The following is a 12,684-nucleotide window of genomic DNA, read 5'->3' as shown; positions in this document are numbered from 1 at the left end:
TGTTCTCAGCTACCTAATATCCCTGTCTACCAAGTTTGCCCTGAGGGGAAAGAAGGACCCATAAAAACCTGGCACTGAAACAACTTAATGCCTTTAGCAAAATCAGTGAGACTCATGAATCCAGAGCCCAGAATGGCTCAGCAAAAGCCTAACTCAAGGCGATCCAGAAGGCTAAGGCGGAGAGAAACTACCTCCTCCAATATTCAAGAGCCTATGCTGCCTCTTGCTGAAGGAGAAGAGGACAGTGATGATGACTGGGGTTTCAGTTGGCTTTTTTATGAGGATGTTCAAGATCCTGTGGGCTGTAATCTCAATGTAAATGCACCGGAACTTGTTCCTTGTCATTTCGAGCAGCCCAGACCTAACAATAGACTAAGTAATGTTTCTGTGCCTCTTGCAGATCCTGATACTGATGGAGGGCCTGCTATGCAAACTTCAGAAAATAGTGCTGAGGACAGTCATACCGTTATGGAAAACAAAAGTGAAATTATACAAAAGGAGATCTTAGAAGTAGACAATATGCCTACTGAAGAACTAGACACTGAATGTGATGTGAGTGACAAACCTTCCAAGCAAAATTCCTTAGCTGTCTCTTCCGAACCAAAACTGCAGAGACTGATTTGGCCCCCATGGAGACTTACTTATAACAGTTTGGGACATAGTACACAGGAACCTGTGACCACAGCTCATTGGAGGGTCTATGCCTCCTACTCCAGTGGCGACACCCCATCCCAAGTTAAGCATAATGCTGATTACCCTTGGTGGAATGTACCTTTTAAATGCAAAAATATTGTTCAGTTGATGGTGCATTAGTGTTTGTAAATATTTTCTGCTAATCTACCTTTGACTTGGGGGGACCCAAGATTTTCAAGTGGGGGGAGAGTGTAGCTCACACTGTATTTCATGTAGAAGTAATAGACTGTAGTTTTCCAGTACATCAGAAGGTGGAGCTCCTTTTCAGGAATATAAAAGACAATTTCAAAAGTGAAAGAGGATTCTGGAGGACTAGCTGAAGGAGGGAAGACTGAAACACATAGCTGAAGGAAAAAAGGGCCTTGCAGCATGACTGGATTTTATCTTCTAGTTTTTTGGGACAGGGAAGTGAAGTAGCACCTGTCTCTTGCTGAAATCCTGGATATGGTATTTTGTGGAATCAGAAGAGAAGGCTGAAATGAGTAGTTCCACTCCTGCTATGATTCAGCAAGGAAAGGAGTTCCCTTTGGCTAGTACTGAGAAGCCATAGATGATTACCAGAGTTCTGGTAGGTGATTTTCTACTTTTTCCATCAGAGGAACAATGGCACTTGGCCACTAGGATATTCTCAGAGTGGTGAGAGGCTCTGGCTGTCGTTTTATATTTTTATAAGAATGTGATTCCCCCCCTTCAATGCTTGTGGATTACAAATAACTGGGATCCATATGAGCTCCAACTTGGGCCCCATCATGCTGGTAGCAAGACTGAATGTAGTCACTGGCCAGAGAACAAGGTATAATAGAGTGTTTCATAGTTGGTCTGTTTAGAATTGATCAAGAGGTAGAGGGTGTTAGTACTGCTAAATGACATTGCATTTTCTCATATTTGTATTGTGGTACTATAAATTTGTATTGTTAAATGATAATGCACTTTGCCATGTTAGTACTGCTGCCTTAAAGAACCTTTACTGCTCAATGACATTGCATTTTCTCATATTTGTATTGTTGCATTCTAAATCCTCATTGTTCAATGACATTGCATTTTGCTCGTTAGTACTGCTGCCTTCAAGAATTTTGCTGCTCAATGACATAGCATTTTCTCATATCTGCATTGTTGTATTATGACTCTTTTATTGCTAAATGACATTGCATTTTCCCGTGTTTATATTGCTGCATTATAAAGCTTTACTGCTCATTGATATTGTCTTCTTTGTGCATGTTTGAATGTCAAGACCTTTTTCTGTTGAGTTCTGGGGAAGAGGGTGAATGTATGTTTGCATTGCATGCATATTCTCACCTTGCCTTATTGCTAACTGGTGCACTGTTGAAATAATTTGTTTATGGTTGTGCTATTGCCTTTTTAAACTAGATGTGTCACCTAGAATAAAATCTGTCCCTCTTGCCACCTTGGTGTGTTAGGCCTAATAGGAGTGTCACCAGAGTCAGGTAGGAAGGAACCCATATCTTTTCAGCTACACACATTTCAAGCATTTTTGCAGGAAATCCCCACCCCCTTTATAACCCCTGACATAGAGAGCTTCATCCCTCATATCTCTGCTACTTTATTATAGTAACCTCAAATCTTTGCCTCTTGGTGTATGGGAATATCCTTAGATACCATAACATTGGATATAGTGTAAAGCCACTGATTTGCACTTTTAGTTTCACATTTCTGAATATCATAATTACCGTCTCAAATGTTAAACAGGCACCCCCTGATAATGTGCTTTGATAACAGGATTTTGTTCTGGATTTCTCATATAACTCTGATACTGTCTCAAAAGTCCCAGCTTTCAAAACTTAGAACCAGAGACATGGATAAACACATACCTTTGGCATGTAATCCACTTGATGGGCAGATTTTATGATATAAAGGTGGATGATGTCAAAATGTGTTATGTGAAAAAGGATGACAAAAGATCAGTGAGAGGAGAGTAAATGCTGTGGTGCTAGAGCTCTGCAGTGGGTTCCTTTCTGTTCTTTGCTTCAGGAATCGAACTATGCTAGCAATATATAACCCCCAATTCTTTTGTTCAATGCACAGACAATACTGTAATATGCACCTTTGCTCTGTTGCATTCTCTGATCTGTTGAATCAAAATTGGCTTGAGTTTTATATCTTAGAATACAATGTCCAAGCAATGTAAATAATTTAACAGATTTACTAAGCAAACCAAACAATGACAGAGCAGCATCAGTAACTAAAGTGATGTGTGTAGTTTACTAACTAGAAAATGTGCATAACTCAGCTGAGACAGCAATAGTAGGGTTGGGTTTAGAAACAGTTTGTGTTGGGTTTTAATTGTGCATACTTCAAACAGCTCTGAAGCATAGTATGCCAGCTAAAATTTACCAATGAATACTCCACATGCTACCCCACCTATTTCTTATGGAAGGAATGTCTTGTATAAACAGTGATTTTTTTATGTAAGTAAAACTAAACATTTAGTTCAATACCATGAATTTTCACTATTTTAAACAATATTCACTTCTTGCTGTATAGGTTTTTAAGGGTAATGTGGCACTAGTTACCTACAAAGTCATAGCTACAGTGAGGCTAAGGGGACATCTCCCCTGGGTTTTGATTGGTCCCTGTAAACCAGTGGTGTGACTGCTGTTGTTGACTGGTTGGGTGTGTCAGTGCTGATCAGTCCTTGCAACTACAAGCAATATGAGTAATCATTTGAACAGCGGGGACTGCTTGAAGGGCCCGTGGTTGTGTGTGTGGATTTATTTGTGCTGGTGTCTGCTTGTGTGTGTGCATGTGTGTTAAACAGTGTAACAAAGATAGCATATCTTTTTGCTATAGCTGGAGAACTTTTCTTTTTGGTCCTTAACTCTGGTTGAGGTTTGAATGGGTGTCAACCAGGGGACTGCCAGGATGCTTATTTACTTTACTGCTTTTGTTTACTATTTCATAGTTTGACTGTTATTTTTACTTTTTTTTCACTAACAAGTTCAGTGTAGAGTAATAGGCCTTCAGTGAAATCAGAGCACATTCTCACATAAAAAAGCTGCAATTACCTGGCCGTCAGTGCAGAGGATTTCGACTATGAGTTGTTGGCAAGCTGCTTCTTGTAGTCAAAGATTTGTGTCTGTTCAACCTCCATTTACCTCTAGTGTGACTCTGAGCAGGTAACTAAACCAGCTAGTGCTCACTATCTTCTGGCTGTGTCTGAAATAGGTCAGTGTGGATCAGTCCTATACCCCTGTCAACATGCAAACAAATATCTAACATAATTTTTCAGTCAAGCAGGGAGAGGCCTTTCATGAGTAGAATGCCTAGATAGAGTGGCAACAAGCAAATATGAGAATTAAGAATTTATTATCTTCTGTGAGATGGGTGGAGGTAAAAATACCTCCCTTTTCTCTGGTCATTTCAGGTGCAGATGCATGTGCTACTTGTATAACTTTAATGGCCATCTAATATGTGGAAACCTCTGCCCTGCTCAGTGAAATTTTAATTACTTTTACAGGTTCATATGCTGCTACTGTCTCTGTGATTATTGGGATTTGCTTGATGTGACATCTGACAAATGAACCATAATCAATGACCAAAGTTTAAACATGAGCATAAAGTATGCTAAATAGCTCTCAGACTCAATGAATTAGTTTAAGGCAATAATTAATTTTTTTTCTCATAGACTTTATTTCCTATTGCAAAACATCTCACATTAACACATTTATTAGTTTTGTTAATGAGACCACTCTCTTCTGTGGAAGTTTGATGTCAAATATTGGAAAAGTAGGTCATGTGTGGTCTTATCTTTCTTGGCATTCTTGCCAGCGTCTGGCAGTAATAATAGAAGTAAGGCACCAAGCTATTTTCTATAGTCTAGGGTTTTTAGCCTCTCATTTTCCCTTTGCCTTCTATGTGACTCTGAATAAGTCACTTAACAAGACAGTTCTCAGGGGAAATTGGGCTATGTTCCACAATGGTCTCCTGAAGACATGCCTAATTACTAACCATGACCACAAGTATTTCTGCAAGATACAAATCCGTCATCAATTAACAGGTAATTCTTTAAATGAAATAGTACAATGAAAAATCTTGTTTCTATACTTTTACCTTTTATTTTCTTCATTTCTTTATTAAATGTCAGTTTAACCATCTCTGCAAGGCTATCAGATGAAACATGAAAAGTTGCAGCAGTTGTATAATGAACTCTGTTTCCACAAAGTCTGAAATTCTACTCTGATGAAACAAGATCCATTAACAGATCCTGGCAATTCTGGAATACCATGTATGGTAACAGGTCTTTGCTTAGTCAAAAGCTCATATACTCGAATGTTATTTTCGTGAGGTGAAAAATAATAAAAACTGAAATCCCAAACTATGCAGTTTTTCCCAGGCCAAGTAAACATTTGCCAAATGTGGGAAAATATGACCATTTTCCCCACTGTAGTGCGATTCCCAGAGTCGGTATCTATAGTTAGGGAGGTGCATTTCAAATACTACAGTGTGTTTTCGTGAAGTTTTGAGCTAGTGTTTACTTGCCCTGGGCAAAACTGCTTGGTTCAGGATTTCAGTTTTTGTTATTTTCGTCTCACAAAAATAACTTTCGAATATATGAGCTTTCGAGCATGCAAAGTTGATCCATGCTAACATGTTGTCTAACTTTTCAAATGGTCGCACATAAAGTAACGTACACGTAAGTATACATCCATATGCTTGAATGAGCATCTGTCAAAACCAAAAGCATTTTTCCAAGAACTGGTCTGGCATAGCCTTTGTGCAATCTAGACTGTGACTTCTCAGACCATTCTGGTTATTAATTGGAATACAACACCGATTACTGTTTGTGGCTTTTCTGGCAATGAGTGTGAGGGCCACATTGACTCTGTAAATCCTACTATATTTCCAGTTCCGATTAGTTCTTGTTATAACATTATCCACTTGTTAGCCAGATTTTAACTGATTATCCAGGATGCAACCGAGGGTTTCTCTACAGGTGATTGATCTATGGAGGTGAGGATAGGACAGTCACTGGTTTGAGCACAGGAGAGATTGTCATCCTGTAATTTAATGAGAGATGATGACATCCTGACACTGAAACTTACATATACAGAGCACTGATTTTATCTTACTTGCATTGATGTGGTGTTAATAGAGTCCCAGTTTTACATTTTTATGTGATTAAACATGGTACTTAGAAAGACAGAACATGAGAGTTTTCCCACCTCCAACCATTGGGGAGCACATATGTTCACTGGCTCCATTACATCTGACTAGCATCTACTGTTTAGAAAATGGCTTTGCTTACTTGTAGCACCCTACGGTGCGGTGCTGTGGGTGGGTTGTCGTTTCAACATATTTATAATGCATGTGGGAGCTCAGGATTTGCTGGATATATATATATATATATATATATATATATATATATATATATATATATATATATAAATATATATATATATATATATATATATATATATATATATATACATATAAATATATGTATATATATATTTATATATATATATACATATATATATATATAAGGGAGTGGATTTGTGGCGGGAGGTGATAGGTCCCTTGCTGCATATGATACAGAGCTCTTCTAAAATACTGCTTTTTCACAGTAAGGCATGGCATCTTCATGTTATTTTCAGTCAAGCTGGACATACCCACACTTGCACAGTCCTTCCCCAAGGTTACTGCTATCAACTAATGCCTAGGAAATTAAAAAACATTTTTTGGCACTTGCAGTGAGATCTCAATAAATTTTCTATGGCATAACATGTCTAACACTTTAGGTGAACTCTAGATAGGTAGGTATTAGTATGTCTTTGGTCCAGGCAATGGATAAGAAGAGTCTCCACACTAGCCCACCTACTTGGTTACCTTGTTAATAAATGGATAGATAGACTAGTAGATAGATAGATGGGTATACAGATAAATTTCCACATATCTTTTGTACTGTGAACATCTCATATAGTCAAAAACACAGAATACATTTAAAAGGAATGCATATGAATTTCAACATCAAGCCAGTTAATAGACAGTTTGATTCAGGAAGTTTTCCAATAGCCTCTCCAAGAAATATTTCCAGCAATGCAGCTGATGAGAATCTATGATAGGATTACAAGACTCCAATTTCAGAAACACATGCTGAATCGTTGATCCCCACACTGTGTATGTGGAGTCTGGGTAAGTCATTCAAATGTTACAATACTCTTCTGCCACTCTTGAAAATAGGACTGAACACCTAGCATGCTTACCCAGATAATAAATGAAATCATCAAAATATATAAACAAATAAATTAGTAAGAGCTTATTCAGATAATAAATGGAATAAATAAGATGTATAAACAAATAAGGGCTTAACTAGATGAATGAAATAAAATGTGCAAACAAATTAATAACTTACCCATGTTGCCTGGAGGTTATGTATGCCATGTTTTGGACAGATAGGTTCAATTTCTTGGCCTTATGTTTCTGATATTTGATAATGATATCTAGGAATTTTCTGTAGGTTGAACCTTGGGTAGTGCATGGTTTTATAGCCCAACTATTTTCTGATCACCTAGGCGCCTGTCTGCGACAGATGTAATGAGAGAATCTGCCCCTCAATACCCAGTAAATGTATTTACTTTAGACCCTCTTTCCACTGGAAAAAAAATAAGATGTGCCTTCAGAGCAACAATTACATAGTACGCAATCCCAGCTCAGTAACCATGCTTAGTCTTCTCTGGATGTTTTATTGCAGTAGAGGAAGGAATGCTGTTAGGTTTTTTTTTTAAACAGGGGATGTTGCCTTTCAGAATGCTATAAAATCTAATCAATGAAATGGATTACATCTTTTGATCTCTCACTTTCTCATCCCCTTACATGATTGATTAGCCCCCTGAGTCAATGTTTTTCTCATATAAACAGATTACTACACTGCTTTGTGGTGTTACATTACCAATGTCTTAAATCAGGAACAAGCATAGTAGATCCAACTGTAGAAGTTCAGTGTGTTTTCTTTGCCCATGAATTCTGCTTTTTTTGGAGACTTATTTATGCAGCTATAACTTCTCAGCTGAGATAGTGTCATCATCTTCTTTTGGCTGTTCCCGTTAGGAGCCACCACAGCGGATCACCAGTTTCCATTTCTTCCTGTCCTCTGCATCTTGCTCTGTCACACCAACCACCTGCATGTCCTCTCTCACCACATTCACAAACCTTATCTTAGGCCTTCCTCTTTTCCTGTTACCTGGTAGCTTCATCCTTAGCATCTTTTTCCCAATATACTCCGCATCCCTTCTCAGCACATGTCCAAACCAACATAATCTTGCCTCCCTGGCTTTGTCTCTAAACCTTCCAACCTGGGCTGACCCTCTAATATACTTATTCCTAATCCTGTCCACCCTCATCACACCCAGTGCAAATCTTAAAATCTTTAACTCTGCCACATCCAGCTCAAACTCCTGCCTTTTTGTTAGTGCCACTGTCTCCAACCTATATAACATAGCTGGTCTCACTACCCTCTTGTAGATCTTCCCTTTCACTCTTACAGGTACTTGTCTGTCACAAATCACTCCTGGCACTCTTCTCCCAACCACTCCATCCTGCCTGTACTCTCTTCTTCACCTCTCTTCCACACTCACCATTACTCTGAACAATTGACCCCAAGTATTTAAACTCATCCACCTTCGCCAGCTCTACTCCTTGCATCCTCACCATTCCTCTATCCTCCCTCTCATTCACACACATATATTCTGTCTTAGTCCTGCTGACCGGTCAACCTGTCCATCACCACTGCAAATAAGAAAGGGCTTAGAGCTAATCATTGATGTAACCCCACCAACACCTTAAATGCATCCATCACTCCCACTGCAGACCTCACCACTGTCACACTACCCTCGTACATATCCTAAACCACTCTTGCATATTTCTCTGACACTCCTGACTTCCTCATACAATACCACAACTCCTCTCTAGGCACCCTGTCATATGCTTTCTCCAAGTCTACAAAAACACAATGCAACTCCTTCTGACAATCTCTGTACTTCTCCATCAACACTCTTAGAGCAAACATCACATCTGTAGTGCTTTTTCCCGGCATGAAACCATACTGCTGTTCACTAATCATCACATCCCTTCTTAACCTAGCTTCCACTACTCTTTCCCATAAATTCATGCTGTGACTGATCAGTTTAATCCCTCTGCAGTTACTACAGCTCTGCACATCACCCTTATTCATAAAAATCGGTACCAAAACACTTTTTCTCCATTCCTCAGGCATCCTCTCACTTTCCAAGATTTCATTAAACAATCTGGTTAAAAACTCCACTGCCATTTCACCTAAACACCTCCATGCTTCCACAGGTATGTCATCTGGACCAACAGCCTTTCCATTCTTCATTCTCTTCATAGCTATCCTTACTTCCTCCTTGCTAATCCATTGTACTTCATGATTCGGTATCCCTACATCATCCAACCTTCTCTCCCTCTCATTCTCTTCATTCATCAACCCCTCAAAGTACTCTTTCCATCTCCTCAACACACTCTCTTCGCTTGTGAGTATGTTTCCCTCATTAACCTTTATCACCTTTACCTGCTGCCCATCTGTGTCTTCTTTTTAATTAGCACTGCAAATCATTTTGTAAGAATTTGTTATGAGACAAACATGTTTAAATGTATGTCACTATTATATCGGGATGCTGTTTAGCTTTCCTATGTTTTGGGTACCTTATCCTTCAGATTTAACTTGACTGACATAAACTTGGGATCTGAAAGTTCTACTGTTCAAAAATGCAGCTGCTCAAAAGCACATGAAAATATAACACAGAATACCAAATATTAAAGTTAACAAAAGCAGAATAATTCCTAGTGTTTAGTGAATTTATCAATACATGATTTTCATTTTTGAATGGTTTCAAGACCACTCCACTCACATCCTATGTGAGAGAATGTACGCTGAACATCCTCACTTTTTTATCTCTAAGGTTGCTCAACATTTGAGTAAGAAAATACTTGTTTTGAGGAAAACTAAGCATTTCTCTTATTCTGAGTTGGAGCAGTCTCTGAGTAAGAATAATTAAGGGGTGGGGACATGGGGGCATATGGTGGGTTCCAGGAGTACATATCTCCTACATTTTTTTAATCTAGCACCTAGATTTAACATCATTAATTTATTGTGATTATAGGTTTTGAGGTGCTTTGACTCTAGGTGATTCGATTGTGTTGACTAATGTCACCAAAAATGGGCACGAGTATTTCCACTGATGTCTGTTGAGGACTCAGCCTACTCTGACCTACACCAGGGTCTCATGCCAATGGTGGGAGGGGTATATGCACCCCCACTGACCACTGTGTGCCCACCATAAAGCCCAATGGCCCTGGGTCATCAAGCTACTGCCAGGCTAGTATCCAGTTACCCAGCTTGGGTTACCTAGGATAGCCCTGTTGAGCAAAACCTGAACATAAATTCAGTCAACCTTCCAAACGGGAACTAAGGATTGCTAAACTCATTTGGTTCACTGACAGGATGCAGCTTAGAAGTGAATGATATGATGGCAAGGAGGTGGGCATCCTAAGTATCTAGGAGGCAAGATGGAAGGGATGTGCATCAGAACCACTTGGCTTGGAATCCAGAGTCTACTACTCAGGGAATGGACAGACTAGAAATTGTGTAGGAATTGGGGGGAGGGAGAGACTTCAGCAGAGAGTGAGGGATCTCAACAGAATTAATGACAGACCCATGACAATCAGACTCAAATCAAGGATAGGGCACTATTCATAATCTCAGCCTATGCAAAACAAAACATGTGCAACACATATCTCACAAAGTCAGTGTGCCGAACAGTCACAGCCCTTAAGACTAAACAACACACCTGATACACTTGTAATAGGTGACTCTATCGTCAGGCACACTGACGTCCCGCTCACCAGGCTGAACAAGGAGAGGGTCATGGTGAGCAGCCTGTCGGGCGCTAGGATCCGCCACATAACACAAGCACTCAGGTCACTCCAAGGCAAGTACAAATATGACTCAGTCATTGTCCATGCTGGTGTGAATGACCTGAGACATACCTCCCTGGACTACATGAAAAGAGACATAAAGGAGCTCTCTGAGCATGTAGCCCAGGCCGGTATGACCCTGACCTTCAATAGCATCTTACCCTCACCAAGAATGATGCCACAATATGAAGACAAGATGATCAATTTCAACAATTGGCTTAAGTACTGGTGTCATTCAAAGGGGATCCAATGCCTGTCAGCCTGGGATGATATGCTCGACAAGCCACGATGCTTCGCTAGGGACGGCTTGCACCTGTCACCCCTGGGCTTTCAGATATTGGAAAAGGCTCTTGCTACCCCCATAGTGCCTTTTTTAGGCAAGGCTCAAAAGACAAACCCACCTCCATAGGTATCACAAGGGATAAGAAACTAAGAGTAATGCTACTCAACGCCAGAAGTCTAAACCTCAAGATGCACGCATTCGAAACTCTCCTTAGCATGGAGAACATCGATATCTGTGCAGTAACAGAAACCTGGTTCAGGGCTCCCGAGAGCACCCCAGCACTACCAGGTTATACCTCATACCATGCTTTTCAGCCACAAAACTTGGACCGAACCACAAAAGGAGGGGGAGTATCGATATTCATCAAAGATACCCACACCTCCAGGTTGGTGGCAAAGCACGAAGCATCAGAGACTATCCATGTGCAACTAACAGTGGGTAAAACTGCCTTCCAGTTTATAGCCTGCTACAGACCACCCTCCCAAACCCAGGAACCCCACTCGGCCTTCCTGAGAACACTGGAAAATATGAAGGTCTCTCCAAACACCATTATATTGGGTGACTTCAACTACCCAAACATAGACTGGGAGCATTACTCTGGCTCCAACACCCTAGCCCAAAGGTTCCCAGAATTTATAAACTCAAATGCTATGGAACAACTTGTTACCACTCCCACAAGAGGGGAAAACATACTGGACCTGATCATCACCAACATGGGGACTCTATGCTCCAGACCAGAAGTGTATCCCTCACTGGTAAGATCAGACCATAAACTAATCTCACTAGATATTCACATCCCAACCCCACCCCCTGCCCAGAAAACCACAGTGAAAAACTTCTCTAAAGCAAATTTCACACTCCTCAAAACCGAGGTGGAATCCTTCAAAGCCCCCAGGCCTGTGGAAAATACGGCCCAGACCGCAGAATCCTTTATAAACGCATTCTATGAACACCTTCAGGAATGCATGGATCATGCGATCCCAAATAAAACCAAGACCCAATCCTCCAAAGGCAGACGTCCTGTCTGGTGGACCCCAGCCATAAACAAACTATACAATAGAAGGAGGAAGCTACTAAAGGATAGAGCAAAATCCCAAAAAGGGAAGGCATCACTGATCAGTATTAGCAAAAAATTACAGGCGCTCATAAAATTGTCTAAGGCCAGCTTCGAGAGAAAAATTGCACAGGGCACTAAGGATAATCACAAGGCTTTCTTTAGTTATGTTAGGAACCTGGGTGGGAATTCCCAGATATGCTCAGAATTAGTCCAAAATGACAAAAAATACACTGAACCCACAGACATTGCCAACATCCTAGCTGACAGGTTCAGCGCAAACTTCTCTCCCCCCTCCCCACCAAAAGGGCAAATATCTATCCCAGCAGAGTGCTGCCCCCCTGACATCTCAGATGCTCAGGTAAGAGCCGCCCTCTCCAAAGCAAAAAACACAGCATCAATGGGACCAGACAGTGTCCGGGGCTGCGTCCTACATGAACTCCAAGAAGAGCTAAACCCAAACATAAAACTACTGTTCAATCTCAGCCTTACTACAGGATATGTGCCCAAAGAGTGGCGTACAGCAACAGTGGTCCCTCTCCATAAAGGTGGTGCCTCAACGGATCCTGGAAATTATCGCCCCATAAGCCTGACTAGCTTGGTCTGCAAAGCTATGGAAAGGATCATCATGGACCTCATAAATAAAGATATTGGGGAACTACAGACACTGGATCCTACCCAATTCGGCTTTGTTAAGGGCAGATCC

The sequence above is a fragment of the Protopterus annectens genome, chromosome 3.part1 (assembly GCF_019279795.1).
Source record: "Protopterus annectens isolate FY-2018-M chromosome 3.part1, PAN1.0, whole genome shotgun sequence".
Taxonomy (NCBI): Eukaryota; Metazoa; Chordata; order Ceratodontiformes; family Protopteridae; genus Protopterus; species Protopterus annectens.
Note: the sequence above shows the minus strand (reverse complement) of the source record.